General features: G+C 56.5%; 1 pseudogene; it reads left to right on the top strand.

The window, feature by feature from the left end:
- The first annotated feature begins 10,102 nt into the window (after window positions 1–10,102).
- The window catches only part of LOC116829424 (complement factor B-like), an 18,038-nt pseudogene continuing 11,761 nt past the window's right edge, over window positions 10,103–16,379 (top strand).

Genomic DNA, 16,379 nt, shown 5'->3' with positions numbered 1-16,379 from the left:
TTCATACAGGGACCCTGGTCCGGGTGGACACAGCCCACTGGGATGGGATCGGGGGCTGGACGCAGGGGACCCCTTGCCTGGTGTGGCAGGCAGCCATTCGGGGGGGCATTGGGGCTGTTCATAGAAGGACCCTGGCCCGCACTGGACGGACCTTCTGGGGTGGCGGGGCTGGCACACGGGAACCCCTTGCCGCGGCATGGACCAGCCCCTCTGGGTGAGGTGAGGTGGGGTTGGGCACCAGCCTCTGCCTCCCCCCCACAGCTCCTTCCAGCCCCCCCACACTCCTCACAGCCCTCTCCTTCCCCGGCCCCCTGTTGCCCCTGGCAACAGGCCCCATTCCTCAGCCCCACAATCCCGTAGCCCAGGCAGGCGGCCATGTTGACGCAGGCCGTGAAGGCCAAGGTGGCCAGCGCCATCCGTTTGTCGGCCCGGCCCGGGAGGGCGCACTCCAGCACCGAGGGGCAGGCTGGGCTCCCCGGGATGCAGCGGAAGGAGGTCGCCAACATGGCCGGCATCTGCAGGGCCAGCAGGGCCCACAGGAAGCTCATCTCTGTGGCCAGGAGCAGCCCCACACACAAGCCAAAGACCACGTGGCGCCAGGGCTCGCCAGCGGCCGTCTTGGATTGGTCAAGTGGCTTGGCGTTGTTGGCCACATTGGCTGCCTCGAGTGGCTTGACGTCGGTGGCTACGTTTGGTCCAGCGGCCACACTGGAAGTTCCAGCAGGTGCCGACCCCTCCACGTCCCTGTCCACTACAACCACCTGGATGTTCCTGCTCCGTACGAGCTGCATCAGCCCGATGGTGAAGATGGTGGCCAGGAAGGCGAAGCCCCAGATGCCGAACATGGGGACCGGGAAGTGCTGGTTGTAGCAGAGCGCATTGCAATAGGTCTGGGGCCCGGCCTTGTCCGAGAGCCAGTCGCAGGCTAGGATGGACTGGTCCGAGTCCCAGGGCCCGCTGGCCAGGACCAGAGTCACCAGGCGCAGGCCAACGAGGAAGTACCAGGGCGTCAGGCCTTGGCAGCTGGTTTCCGCCGAGAGGCACCCAAAGGCCGGCTGGAAGAGCCGCGAGATGCCAGAAAAAATGGCAGCCATCTGCGGAGAGAGAGAGGCCAGAGCACCCTCCACTGCCTGTCTGGCTCCCTCGCTCTTCCCCGTCCTCGGTCTCTCATCTTCTTCCTTCCTATTCCCCTCTTTCACTCAGTCTTTCCTTCAGCCTCTTTCTCATTCCTTTGCTTTTTCTCCTCCCCTTGGTTTCTTCTTTTTTCTTTCCTGTTCCCTCATTCCACTCTTCCTTTCTCTCTTTTCTCATCCACTCACTCCTTCTTTGTCTTGTTTTCGCATTCCCTCTTTTCTTTCTTTCTCATTCCCTGGTTCCCCTTTCTCTCCTTCCATTATTTCTTTTTTTCATTCTCTCGTACTCTTCTTTCTTTCTTTCTTATCTCCTTGTTCAGACCTTTCTTTCTTTCCCCTGTTTTCTTTTTCTCTCTTATTCCCTCATTCTGTTGCTTTCTTTCCTTCCTTCTTTCTTCTTTTTCTTTCCATAATTTCCTCATTTTCTTTCATTCATTCTTTCTTTCTCTCTTCCTGATTCCCTCAGTCTCTTTTTTCTTTCTCTCCCTTATTCCCTCATTCTCTTGTATTCATTCTTTCTTTCTTCCCCTTACTACGTCTTTCTTTCTTTCTTTCTCTCCCTTATTCCCTCATTCTCTTGTATTCATTCTTTCTTTCTTCCCCTTACTACGTCTTTCTTTCTTTCTTTCTCTCCCTTATTCCCTCATTCTCTTGTATTCATTCTTTCTTTCTTCCCCTTACTACGTCTTTCTTTCTTTCTTTCTCTCCCTTATTCCCTCATTCTCTTGTATTCATTCTTTCTTTCTTCCCCTTACTACGTCTTTCTTTCTTTCTTTCTCTCCCTTATTCCCTCATTCTCTTGTATTCATTCTTTCTTTCTTCCCCTTACTACGTCTTTCTTTCTTTCTTTCTCTCCCTTATTCCCTCATTCTCTTGTATTCATTCTTTCTTTCTTCCCCTTACTACGTCTTTCTTTCTTTCTTTCTCTCCCTTATTCCCTCATTCTCTTGTATTCATTCTTTCTTTCTTCCCCTTACTACGTCTTTCTTTCTTTCTTTCTCTCCCTTATTCCCTCATTCTCTTGTATTCATTCTTTCTTTCTTCCCCTTACTACGTCTTTCTTTCTTTCTTTCTCTCCCTTATTCCCTCATTCTCTTGTATTCATTCTTTCTTTCTTCCCCTTACTACGTCTTTCTTTCTTTCTTTCTCTCCCTTATTCCCTCATTCTCTTGTATTCATTCTTTCTTTCTTCCCCTTACTACGTCTTTCTTTCTTTCTTTCTCTCCCTTATTCCCTCATTCTCTTGTATTCATTCTTTCTTTCTTCCCCTTACTACGTCTTTCTTTCTTTCTTTCTCTCCCTTATTCCCTCATTCTCTTGTATTCATTCTTTCTTTCTTCCCCTTACTACGTCTTTCTTTCTTTCTTTCTCTCCCTTATTCCCTCATTCTCTTGTATTCATTCTTTCTTTCTTCCCCTTACTACGTCTTTCTTTCTTTCTTTCTCTCCCTTATTCCCTCATTCTCTTGTATTCATTCTTTCTTTCTTCCCCTTACTACGTCTTTCTTTCTTTCTTTCTCTCCCTTATTCCCTCATTCTCTTGTATTCATTCTTTCTTTCTTCCCCTTACTACGTCTTTCTTTCTTTCTTTCTCTCCCTTATTCCCTCATTCTCTTGTATTCATTCTTTCTTTCTTCCCCTTACTACGTCTTTCTTTCTTTCTTTCTCTCCCTTATTCCCTCATTCTCTTGTATTCATTCTTTCTTTCTTCCCCTTACTACGTCTTTCTTTCTTTCTTTCTCTCCCTTATTCCCTCATTCTCTTGTATTCATTCTTTCTTTCTTCCCCTTACTACGTCTTTCTTTCTTTCTTTCTCTCCCTTATTCCCTCATTCTCTTGTATTCATTCTTTCTTTCTTCCCCTTACTACGTCTTTCTTTCTTTCTTTCTCTCCCTTATTCCCTCATTCTCTTGTATTCATTCTTTCTTTCTTCCCCTTACTACGTCTTTCTTTCTTTCTTTCTCTCCCTTATTCCCTCATTCTCTTGTATTCATTCTTTCTTTCTTCCCCTTACTACGTCTTTCTTTCTTTCTTTCTCTCCCTTATTCCCTCATTCTCTTGTATTCATTCTTTCTTTCTTCCCCTTACTACGTCTTTCTTTCTTTCTTTCTCTCCCTTATTCCCTCATTCTCTTGTATTCATTCTTTCTTTCTTCCCCTTACTACGTCTTTCTTTCTTTCTTTCTCTCCCTTATTCCCTCATTCTCTTGTATTCATTCTTTCTTTCTTCCCCTTACTACGTCTTTCTTTCTTTCTTTCTCTCCCTTATTCCCTCATTCTCTTGTATTCATTCTTTCTTTCTTCCCCTTACTACGTCTTTCTTTCTTTCTTTCTCTCCCTTATTCCCTCATTCTCTTGTATTCATTCTTTCTTTCTTCCCCTTACTACGTCTTTCTTTCTTTCTTTCTCTCCCTTATTCCCTCATTCTCTTGTATTCATTCTTTCTTTCTTCCCCTTACTACGTCTTTCTTTCTTTCTTTCTCTCCCTTATTCCCTCATTCTCTTGTATTCATTCTTTCTTTCTTCCCCTTACTACGTCTTTCTTTCTTTCTTTCTCTCCCTTATTCCCTCATTCTCTTGTATTCATTCTTTCTTTCTTCCCCTTACTACGTCTTTCTTTCTTTCTTTCTCTCCCTTATTCCCTCATTCTCTTGTATTCATTCTTTCTTTCTTCCCCTTACTACGTCTTTCTTTCTTTCTTTCTCTCCCTTATTCCCTCATTCTCTTGTATTCATTCTTTCTTTCTTCCCCTTACTACGTCTTTCTTTCTTTCTTTCTCTCCCTTATTCCCTCATTCTCTTGTATTCATTCTTTCTTTCTTCCCCTTACTACGTCTTTCTTTCTTTCTTTCTCTCCCTTATTCCCTCATTCTCTTGTATTCATTCTTTCTTTCTTCCCCTTACTACGTCTTTCTTTCTTTCTTTCTCTCCCTTATTCCCCCATTCTCACGTTTTCTTTCTTTCCCTTGTTTCCTCTTTCTTTATTTCTTTTTTATTCCCATTTTCCTTTCTCCATGTCCCATATTCACTTTCACTCTCCCTCTTCTCCTGCAGCTCTGACTCAATCCAGAACCGGTCCAGCCACATCTGGCCCCACCCAGGCAAGGAGTTCTCTCCTGACTTTTCCAGCTCCCCATCCCCGAGCCATGATACACACACCTGGCACCCCAACCCTCTTACGCCAACCTGGGGGGCACGACACTGTGACAGCAGCTCACAACACCCCCTGCTGGATTTCCAGCCACCGCCCACCCTTGCAGTCCTGTGTCCCGGTACCTGTTCCGCTCATTGAGTCTCTCTTGCTCTCCCTCTGTTCGTCCTCCCTCTCTTATTTCCTTCCTTCCTTCTGGGAGAGTCACCACACGAGCCAGTTGCCTCCGCCCCCCACCCACCTTGCGCCTCAGTCCATGTTGTGAATTTAAAACACAATCCAATAAAGGGAAACCTGCCAGCACTTCACAGATTCCTCTGCAACTAGGAGGAACCCAGAAGTCCTGGCTCCCACCCCCTGCTCTCACCCGCTCCCTAGACCCCACTCCCCTCCCATCCTTCCCCCACCCATTCCACAGGCTCTTGCATTTAAGTTGAACTTTGAACATATTGGGAAGATCATCAATTTTATAAACCAGCTTTCATCATTTTAAAAAGAAAAATAAGCAGTTTGGAGAAATGTTTGAACCACAAAAAATCAGCCCTATAGGACCCAATTCTGAAAGTAATTTGAAGTGGGAGGCTCAGTATGGGTGCTCTCCCCTCGTAGTCAGTGCTGACCTCACCAGCAAGCGAGGAGTCTCCATATAAAAAGCCCCTCCGCCCCTCCCCAGAGGTGATCACATCTCAGTGCCGGGCGAGGGCTTCCCATATAAACAGGCCCCATGCCCTACCCCAGCGTGACCACATCTCAGTACCAGTTGAGGGACCCCCGTAGAACCAGCCCCCATGCCCCACCCCAAAGATGGCTGCATTCTTGGCCATCTTTGACCATGCATGGTAGCAGAGGTGCATTGTGGAAGGGGAGGGGAATTTGTTCAACCCCCCCACAAGGTCTGTCCAGGTTCCCCTCTGTGTCAGTGCCCACACCCATGTCACCGGGGGCAGCTCTAGCTTTTTTGCCGCCCCAAGCATGGCAGGCAGGCAGCCTTTGGCAGCGCACCTGTGGGAGGTCCCACGGATTCAGCAGCTTGCCTGTGGGAGGTCCGCTGGTCCCACAACTTTGGCGTATCCGCCTCCGAATTGCCGCTAAATCTGCGTGACCGGTGGACCTCCCACAGGCAAGCTGTGGAAGGCTACCTGACTGCCGCCCTTGCAGGGACCGCCAGGGCGCCCCCCGCAGCTTGCCACCCCAGGCATGCGCTTGGAGCAGTGGTGCCTGGAGCTGCCGCTGCATGTCATTGATGGTAGATAGATGGGGGTCTCTGCTTTATGAGAGGGGTCTGCTCAATAGTACATAATTCTACAGGTTCCCTCCTTTTCTTCCCCTCCTCTGCCACCTCAGGTGGCCATCTTGGATACGCCAATCGCCTTGAGCTGGGCGGCCATCATGGATACATCAACCATCTTGGGCTAGGCAATTGTCATGGATACACCAGCCAGTTTGGGCTGGGCAGCCATCTTGGATATTCCAATCATTTTGGGCTGGGAAGCCATCTTGAATCTTTCAAACAGTCCCTCTTTCCCCCACTCCCTATTCCCCTTCTTCCCACATTCATTCCCTCACCCCTATCTCCCCTGGCACTGGACCACCCTGTCATAAGTAGATAGGTAAGGTAAGGGTTAATTTTCTTTTACTGTAAAGGGTTTACAAAGGGAACCAAACACCTGACCAGAGGACCAGTCAGGAAACCGGAGTTTTCAAAGTGAGGGTGGGAACCTCTGGAGGTTTTTGGCTTTGTTCTCTGTCTTTTTGTTTTCCTCGGCGGTGAGAAAACAAGTTTTTCTTCTAACTCCATCTTCTTTCCATCATCTCCTAAACATCTGTGAGTACAAAAGGCCACAAGGCAAATAGGCTGTTATATGCTGTGTGTTGTATTCACATGTGTGTGGTACTGTGCCGGACTGGTTTCAAGGGGCTAGCTTTTAAATCAGACTGGTTATTCATATTCCTATGAGCAAGAGCCTGTACTGATCTCTTAATGCAGTATTATTGTTCTGTATTCTCTTTCTTTTTATAGAAAGTTCTTTTAAAAACTTGTGGGAGTTTCTTTTCCTAGTGAGGCAAAGGGATAGACATCTCTGTACCAGCTACCTGTCCCCCTCGCGGGAAGACAGAGCGGGGGGGAATCTCCTGGTGGGTTAGCTGGGACTGGCTTTGCATGCCTAGCCTCGGGGGAGGTAAATAGCTCTCTTGGTTTTGCATTCAAGGAGTAAGTATAGCATCACCCAGGAAGGAGGGGAAGCTGGGGGATGAGATAGGGAGACCCAGGGGTCTGGGTCTTGGGGGTCTTCCCAAAGGAAGTTGGGGAGTCCACAGAGGAGGTCCCCCAAGGAGTATTTGGGGAATCCAGGCTGATAAGAGCCTAATTCTTATCTGGTGGCAGCGAAGTAAAATCCAAGCTGGTAGTGAGCTTGGGGGAGGTTCAGATAAACACTCAGATGTTGAACTCTAAGTCCAGATTTGAGACAGACGTTTATTACACACCCTCCACAGCCTTATGATCCCGTAGGCAAGACAGGAGGCTATATTGACACAAGCTGTGAAGGCCAGAGTCACCAGCGCCATCTTCTTGTCAGCTTGCCCCGACAGGGGACACTCCAGGGCCACGGGGCAGGTGAGAGCCCCAGGAAGGCACCAGAAGTAGGCCCCTGACACCAAGAGTAACTGTAGGGCCAGCATAGCCCACAAGAAGCCCAGCTCAGTAGCCAGGAGCAGCACCATACATAAACCAAATGCTGGGGAGCGCCAGGCTGAGCTGGCAGCCATCATAGCTCCTGTAGTGGCCATCTTGGATTGGCCAACCCGTTGGGACTCAGAGTCCATATTAATTATGTCAATCCAGTTGGCTCCAGTGGCCACATTGGGCTCTCCAGCCAGCATGGTTTTGGCAGCCATGTTGGGATTGGCAGCCATATTCATTGCATCAGTTGGTCCTGCTAACTCCTCATCCCCTCTGGCCGCAGCTCATCGGCCGAACTGGGCATGAATCGGCATCATGAGGCCCGTGGGGAGCAGGGTGGCAAGGAAGGTGAAGCCCCAGGCAGAGGAGATGGGGGCCGGGAAGCGCTGGTTGTAGCACAGGGCAGCACGGAATGGCTGGAAATCCCCATTGACCAAGGTCCAATTACAGGCCAGGTCTGGTTTCACTGAAGCCCACGGCCCATCAGCCACAAAGAGAGCAATGAGGCAGAGGCCCAGGAGGAAATACCAGAGAGCCAGGCTGTGGCATCGGGCATCCCTGCCCAGGCTGGCCTATGCCAGCTGCAGGAGACGGGCCAGGACCGCAACAGCTGCAGCCATCTACGGGTTGGGGGGAGGGAGGAATAGAGATATATTTGGGAGCAGGGCTCCTAAAGTTCACTCATTACGCTTCCTTGCTTCCCTTCCTTCCTTCTCTCTCCCTTTCTCTCGTTCCCTTTCTCTCATTCCCTTTTTTCTTCTCATTCCCTCTATCCTGTCTTTCCTCCCCTCTTCCCTGCTTCCCATTCCTCTGCTCAGCCCCTCTGATGTCTCCACACCTCCCACCCCACCTCGTGCTCCCCAATTCCCATCCTTCAACCCCTGTCCTGGGACTTCCTCCCACCCTTCCCCTGCCCACCCCACATCAGGTCTAGGGATCCATCCCCTCTGCGGCTCCCAAGGGACCAACCCCCACTTAGCCCCTCATGGCTGGGTCCGGGGAGGGCGCTAAGACAGCTGGGCCCTCAGAATGGGGATTCCCCCCTGCCCTGACCCACCAGAGCCTAACTGCTCCAGCATCTTTTTCTCTTTCTTTCTCTGGGTCTCGACCCCGCTATCCTTGCTTCTGATCAGGGAGAGTTCCTCTCTCCAGTCAGCTGCCTCCACCTCACCCCTCTCCCCTTCCCTTTTTTGGTCACCCGAGGGCTGTGACTTCTCTGAACCCCCAACACCCAGAGCAGGACAGCAAAAAGGAAACATGAAGTGAAACCCCGTGCAGGGAACCAGCTCCCAAAATATCAGCTAACTCCCGTGCAGCTGCACCCAGCCCCCTGCACAGACATTAGAACCCATAAGTCCTGGCTCCCAGCCCTGCCTACTCTAACCACCAGCCCCCACTCCCCTCCCAGAGTCAGGGAGAGAACCCAGGAGTCTTGGCTCCCAGCACCCCCTGCTCTGACCCACTAGCCCCCACTATCCTCCCAGAGCTGGGGAGAGAACCCAGGAGTCCTGGCTCCCAGCCCCCCTGCTCTAACCCACCAGACCCCACTATCCTCCCAGAGCTGGGGAGAGAACCCAAGAGTCCTGGCTCCCAGCCCCCTCTGCTCTAACCCACCAGCCCCCACTCCCCTCCCAGAGCCGGGGAGAGAACCCAGGAGCTCAACGTGCAGCCATCCTACGGAGTTTGGGGTGGGAGGTGAGGAATAGAGATATATGGGGAGCAGGCTTCCTAAGTTCACTCATTACGCTTCCTAGCTTTCCCTTCCTTCCTTCTCTCTCCCTTTCTCTCAGTTCCCTTCTCTTCATTCCCTTTTTTCTTTCATTCCCTTAATTCCTGTCTTCTCCCCTTTCCCTGCTTCCCCATTTCCTTCGTGCCGCCCCTCCTGAGTCTCCAACCCCTCCACCACCTCGTGCTCCCCATTCCATCTTCAACCCTGTTCTGCGGACTTCCTCCACCCTTCCCCTGCCCACCCCACATCAGGTCTAGGGATCCATCCCCTCTGCGGCTCCCAAGGGACCACCCACTATAGGCCCCCATGGCTGGGTCCGGGAGGGCGCTAGGACAGCGGGCCTCAGAATGGGGATTCCCACCCTGCCCTGACACCCAGAGCCTAACTGCTCGCATCTTTTTCTCTTTCTTCTCTGCGAGTTCGACCCCGCTATCCTTGGCGTTGATGATCAGCGGAGAGTTCCTCTCCAGGCTCAGCTGCCGATTCACAACCTCACCCTCCTCCCCTTCCTTTTTGTCCCGAGGGTGTGGACTTCTCTGAACCCCCAACACCCCAGAGGCAACAGCAAAAAGAAACATGAGTGACCCGTGCAGGGAACCAGCTCCCAAAATAGGTTCGCTAAACTCCGTGCAAGCTGCCCCGAGCCCCTGCACAGGATCTTAGAACCCATAAGTCTGGCTCCCAGCCCTGCGTACTTAACCACCAGCCCCACTCCCCTCCAGAGTTCGGGAGAGAAACCCATGAGTTTTGGCTCCCCGCACCCCCTGCTCTGCCACTAGCCCCACTATCCTCCAGCAGTGGGGAGAGAACCACAGAGTCCTGGCTCCAACCCCCCTGCTCTACCACCAGACCCATATCCTCCAGACTGGGAGGACCAAAGTCCTGGCTCCCGCCCCCCCCTGCTTCAACGCCACCACCCCACTATCCCCTGAGCAGGAGAGACCGAGATACAGGATGTTGTGGTCAGAGAGATGAGTGTCCATAAATCAATATTCTAGGGGGGCTGGGCTGCAGGCCGGACCTCCCTCCTCAACAGTGTGCATGTGTGTGGTGTGCTGTGTAGCTATAGAGAGAGGAGCTCAGCCGGACAGACTCCATCCCAGCCCATCGCCTCTCGCACAGCTCCAGCCAGGTCCGAGATTTCCATTCTGGCCCAGACCGGTGGCACTGACCGGCTTCAAGGGAGGCGTAGGTCAGGTTTTCTGACTTAGTTCCTTTTCAGAGACAAGAGGAGGAGAGCAAAGGGGAGAGAGAGAAAATAGCCAGGATCGAGGGTGCAGAGAAAAACCAGGACTTCTGGGTATCTCTCCCCGGCTCTGGGAGGGGCATGGGGGATGGTGAGGTTGGAGGAGGGGGGGGCTGGGAGCCAGACTCCTGGGGCTTTCCTAGCGCTCGGAGGGAGTGGGCTGATGGCTGTTGGGAGGAACTGGGAAGGTAGGAACCAGATCTAGCTTGCCTGGGAGGGGAGTGGGGTCGTGGGGGGGCATTGGGACCAGGACTCCGGGTTCTTCTTCCAGGTTCGGGAGGAATAAGCAGCATCATTTTCGGGATTAGTTGCCATTTCCTCTTTCCAGCTCTGACGAGTTTCAGCTCCCCATCCTATCTCCCACTCTGCCTATCCTACGCAGCAGGAAAGGAGCCTCTGTTATCTCCCCACAACTCCAGCCCCCAAAGGACCCCTGGTGGCCTTGGAACATTTCCCCTTTCTCCTCCTCCTACCTCTTCCGAACAGCGCTGTGGTAAGACATTCCCTCCTCCACCTTCCCAGGGCTCTCGCGCCTCCTATAACTCTGACCCTGCACCCCTCACTCCCGACCCGCCGTCCCAGCCAGCCCACCTAGCCCCAGCTCTGCCGTAGCCCCTCACTCCCGACCCACAGCCCTGCACTGTCCACCCTGGCTCTCCCAGCTCTGCAAAATGCCCCTCACTCTGACCCGCAAGCCCGCCAGCCCAGCCCTTCACCCCCAGCTCTAGCCGGTGACCCCTCACTCCCGACTGGCAGCCCCTGCTAGCCAGCCCTGCCCCCATAGCTCTGTACAGTGCCGCAATCCCCGACCGGCAGCCCCAGCCTCCCACGCCCTGCCCCCTAGCTCTGCCGTGAGCCTCACTCCCGACCCGACAGCCCCAGCCGCCCAGCCCCTGACCCACAGCTCTGTCATTCCCTCACTCCCGACCCGCAGCCCCAGACCACCCGCCCTGCCCCCAGCGCTGTCAGTGCCTCACTCCCGACCGCAGCCCGCCAGCCCAGCCCTGCCAGGTGCCCTCTCCACACAGCCCCTGCTTTTTCTTTCCTTAGATGCAGTCTGTGGGGATGCAGAGGAATATCCAAGGGGTGAGGTCGTGTACCCAGATCCGAACCAATGGCCAGGCGTACTGCGCAGTCATCGCTGCCCCCCGAACAGCTATGCCACACCCTGTGAGCTCGTAGTGGTCTGTCGCGCTCCAGCGGGAGTGCTGGCGCCTCTGAGGAATGCCTTGAAGTCAGCCCAAGGGCCTCCTGCTCAGTGATGAATAACTCCATTCCTCCTCCTAGAGCGGGAAGATGAACCCAGGATCCTGGTCCAGCCCCCTGCTTTAACCCATTCAGGCCCTACTTTCCCCTTCCCAGAGCTGAGAGAGAACCCAAGAGTCTGGCTTCCCAGCCCCTCTCCTCCAGCAGGAGCCGAGGAGGCATGCACCAGGAGTCCTGGGCTCCTTAGCCCTCCTCCTAGCTAACCTCACCAGCCCCCACTTCCCTCTAGAGCTGGAACGATATCTCCAGGAGTCAGCTCCCGCTTCTGACAGTTCCACACCCATCTCGACCCCTCCACTGCTGAGATTACCAGGAGTTCTGCCCTCCCTCTCTCCCCTGCAGACTATCACCTGCACTGGCTACATCACCTCATCTGAGAACGGGTGGCTACGAGCCCCGGCAGCAGGCAGTACAGCATTGGGAAAACACTCACCTTCCACTGCACTGGGACCAGCTCTTCGTCTCTCGCTGCACCTTGCCGGAACGGCGATGGAGCGGCCGCGCGGCCTGTGGTGGGACTCCAAGTGGATGGGGCTGGACAGCCTCATGAACGCCTAGGTTCATCTCGGCTCGGGAGGTGATGAGGTCTGATTGGGTCAGAGCTGGGGGCATTGGAACCAGAACTCCTGGGTTCTCTCCAGCTTTGGGAGGGAGTGGGGGCTGAGTGGTTAGAGCAGGGTGGGGAGCACGACGCCTGGGTTCTCTTCTGGCTCTGAGGGGAGGGGAGGTGCGGCAGGGGGCTGGAGAGACTTGGGTTTCTCGCTGGGAGGGGGCTGCAGAGCAGGTGTGGCCAGGTCGGGTCTAGCCCGAGTGGCTGGCAGGGGCTCGGCAGGATCCTGGTTCTCTCCCCAGCTCTGGGGGGAGGTGGGAGCTGGTGGCTGAAGCAGTTGGCGGCTGGGGCCAGGACTCCTGGTTCTCTCCCCAGCTCTCGGAGGGGAGTGGGGGCTGGTGGTTAGAGCAGGGGGGCTGCGAGCCAGGACTCCTGGGTTCTCTCCCCAGCTCTGGGAGGGGAGTGGGGGCTGGTGGGTGAGAGCAGGGGGGCTGCGAGCCAGGACTCCTGGGTTCTCTTTCCAACTCTGGGAGGGGAGTGGGGGCTGGTGGGTGAGAGCAGGGGTGGGGGCTGCGAGCCAGGACTCCTGGGTTCTCTCCTCAGTTCTGGGAGAGGAGTGGGGGCTGGTGGGTTAGAGCAGGGTGGCTGGGAGCCAGTACTCCTGGGTTCTCTCTGGGCTGTAGGAGGGGAGTGGGGACTGGTGGTTAGAGTAAGGGGGGTGGGACTCTCCCTCGTCCATCCCCATGTACCCACTCTGTGGGGACTCCCGACTGTGCAGTCCCTACCCCAAGTGGTTAATGCAGCTGGGGTCTGTCTCCCTGCAGACTCTCTGTGCCCCTGGCCAGGAATCCCCCTCGGGGGGCATCGCCAGGGCTGCATCTTCGAGCCAGGCAAAGCAGTGACGTTCACCTGCCGCCGGGGCCTGGTGCTGCGAGGCTCTGCCCGCCGTGTCTGCCAGAACTCAGGCCAGTGGTCGGGGGAGGAGCCGCGCTGTGAGGGTGAGTCACACGCCAAGTCCCAGTGGTCCCCCCAACCTGGGGGTCCTGTCCCTTGTGTGTCTGTCTTTCCATATGCCCCATGTCTCCAGCCACCCAGCTCAGGGACCCTCCCGTGGTTCCCAAGGGATGGTCTGTATTGTACCCCATTGGGGTGGCTGCCCAGGCCCTCTCATCCCATGGGGGTCCCCCTACACCCCACCCCCATCCATATCCCCTGCTGACCAGTTCTGAACCCACAGGCCGCTATGCCTAAGACAACGTGACCTCTGTGGCCGAGCACCTGGACATGTCAGAAGAAATCACCTCGCACGCACAAACAGGTCAGGGTCAGCATGTTGCCCCCCAGCCTGAGCCAGGGGGCCAATGATCCCCTTGGGCATCACGCAGTCAGCTGCAGAGCCCTGCGGGTATCCGCTTTATGTCCACGGACCGTTCCTGCAGAGAGCAGCATGGATGTGTGTGACCAATGTTGTACCTGTGCAGGACTGGCAGTAAGATCCAGGCAGGCAGCTGTGAGGAACCACAGCACTGACACCCCCCAGAGCTGCCCACCCAGGCTCTGGTAGGTGGGGGCCTCAGAGCCACAGCCTGGCCACAGTAGGGAGAGCCCTGCAAATCTGTGAATAGCCGCAGACAATTTCTGAAGATCGCAGGTCGGATGCAGATACACATTTTTGTATCCGCACAGGGCTCTAGCCATCTGAACCGGGAGAGTGGATGAGGGAGAGGGAATGAGGGAATAGAGGGATGGAGGGGTGTGTTGGGATGGATGGATGGGAGAATGGGGGAAAGATAGATGGAAGGGGGAGGGGATGGACAGATGGGATGGATGGATGGCAGGGGAGATGGATGGATGGATGGATGGATGGCAGGGGAGATGAATGATGGGCTGGATGGATGGATGGATGGATGACAGGGGAGATGGATGGATGCGTGGATGGATGGATGGGATGGACGGCAGGGGAGATGGATGGATGGATGGGATGGATGGCAGGGGAGATGGATGGATGGATGGGATGGATGGCAGGGGAGATGGATGGATGGATGGATGGATGGATGGGATGGATGGAAGGGGAGATGGATGGATGGGATGGATGGATGGCAGGCGAGATGAATGATTGGATGGATGGATGGCAGGCGAGATGGATGGACGGATGAATGGATGGCAGGGGAGATGGATGGACGGATGGATGGATGGATGGATGGCAGGGGAGATGAATGATTGGATGGTTGGATGGCAGGCGAGATGGATGGACGGATGAATGGATGGATGGTTGGATGGCAGGCGAGATGGCAGGGGAGACGGATGGATGGCAGGGGAGATGGATGGATGGCAGGGGAGATGGATGGACGGATGGATGACAGGGGAGATGGATGGATGGAAGGATGGATGGATGGATGACAGGGGAGATGGATGCACGGATGGATGGATGGCAGGGGGGATGGATGGATGGCTGCCCCTCACTCGCCGACCGCAAGCCCCTCTAGCCCAGCCCTGGGCCCCTTGCAGCTCTGCCGGTGCCCTCACGCCCGACCCGCAGCCCTGCCGCCAGACCTGCCCCCCCCCAGCTTCCATGCCCCTCACTCCAACCCGCAGCGCCCTTGCCAGTCCAGCCCTGCCCCCCCCCAGCTCTGCTGGTCCTCCTCACTCCTAGACCGCAGCCCCATGTCTCAGCCCCAGCCCTGCCCCCCCTAGCTGCGGATGCCCCTCACTAAACCCTGCACCAGCCTGCCCCACAGCCGGTGCCCCTAGCCCAGCCCACCTGCCCTGCCCCCCATCAGCTCTGCCGGTGCCCTCACTAAGCCCGAGCCCACTGTCCACCACCGCCGTGCCCACTCCAGACTAGCGTGGCCAGCCCAGCCCTGCCCCCACCAGTCGGGCTCTCGCTCAACCTCAGCCCCGGCTGGTCCCCTCACTCCGACCCCTCCTCAGATCCCAGCCCTCCTGCCAGCACCGCCGGCCCTGCCCCCCCAGCTTCTTGCCGTGCCTCACCCCGCCGCAGCCCCTCCACCAGGCCCTGGCCCCCCAGTCGTGCCGGTGCCCTCCACTCCACGACCGCGCCTCTGCCAGCCCAGCCCCTCCCCCCCAGCTACTGCCAGTTGGCCCCCTCACTCCCGACCGCAGCCCCTGCCAGCCATCCCTGCCCCAGCAGCTCTGCTGGTGCCCTCACTCCAGACCTGCGCCCCGCCAGCCAGCCAGCAGCCCTGCCCCCACCCAGCTCCCGGTTGCCCCTCACTCCTCGAAGCAGCCCCTGCCAGCCCAGCCCTGCCCCCCACCAGCGCTTGCGGTGCCCGCTCACTCGACTTGCAGCCCCTGTCGCCACAGCCCTGCCGCCCACGCTCATGCGGTGCCCCTTCACTCCGACACGCCGCACCTGCCATGCCCAGCCCTGCCCCCCACCAAGCTCTTGCCTGGTGCCCCTCCCATCCAGGACCTGCAGCCCCTGCTCAGCCCAGCCCTGCCCCCCCCAGCTCTAGCCGGTGCCCCTCACTCTCCACAACGCAAGCCGCCTGCCAGCCCAGCCTGCCCCCCACCAGCTCAATGCCGGGTGCCCTCACTCCAGTGACCTCAGCAGCCTCCCTTCGGCCCTCACTCCGAACACGCACCCTCGTCACCCCCCCCCCCAGCCTCTGCGTGGTGCCCCTCACTCCAGACCCGCAGCCCCCTGCTGTCAGCGTGCCCTGCCCCCCGCAGCTTCTGCCGGTGCCCTCAAGCTCCCGACCGCAGGCCCCTTCCTGGCCAGGCCTGCCCCCGCTCAGCTCTGCGGTGCCCTCACTCCCCGACCCGCAGCCCTGCCAGCCAGCCCTCTCCCCCCAGTCTCCCGTGCCCTCACTCCGACCGCAGCGCCGGCTTGCCAGCCTAGCCCTGCGCCCCCCCCAGCGTCTGCCTGGGGGTGGCCCCTCAACGTCCCGGACCCTGGCCAGCGCCCGTGCCAGCCCTGACGGCCCGCCCCGCCCGATAGCTCTGCCGTGCCTTCACTCCCGGACCCGCAGCCGCCATGCCAGTCCAGGCCCTGCCCCCCTCCACCAGCTGCTGCTGGTTGCCCCAACTGCCAGACCGCGCCCCTTTGCCTTCAGCGCCAGACCAGCCCTTCCCCCCCGCCAGCTCTGACGGTGCTCCTGCACTCTCCTGACCTTGCAGCCCTCTGCCAGTCCAGGACCTTGCCCCCCCCCCCCAGCTCTGTCTGGTGCGCCCTAGCTCCTGATCCCGCAGCCCCCGCTGCTACCCAAGCCCTGCCCCACCACCCGCCGGTGTCCCCTCACTCTCCGACCCGCAGCCCCTGCCAGCCCCAGCCGTGGCCCCGGGCCCCCGCCTCCCCGCACTAAATACTTGGTGTACATCTCACAGGCCGACCCGAGGTCTCTGACTAGAAGTCTGGTTCGCGGGGTGGGGTAGGCATTTGCCTCTCAGCCCAGCGTTGGTTTTCACTCTGACCAGATGGCGCAGTATTTGAACGGAGCCTGAGCAGTTCGCAACAATCAAGTGAGTTGTGGGCGTCCTGCATGGTTGGTATCTTAATGTCTGTTTTCACTGCATTGGATGCACTGGAGTGTTTTTGTGTTAACTTGATGTTGCGGGTTAGATCAGTTCCTGGGGTGTAGCTGGTGTGGTTGTGGTGGGGGTG

Source organism: Chelonoidis abingdonii, chromosome 4 (assembly GCF_003597395.2).
Source record: "Chelonoidis abingdonii isolate Lonesome George chromosome 4, CheloAbing_2.0, whole genome shotgun sequence".
NCBI classification, from domain to species: domain Eukaryota; kingdom Metazoa; phylum Chordata; order Testudines; family Testudinidae; genus Chelonoidis; species Chelonoidis abingdonii.
The sequence above is the reverse complement of the archived record's forward strand: the minus strand, read 5'-3'. Positions and strand labels throughout refer to the sequence as shown.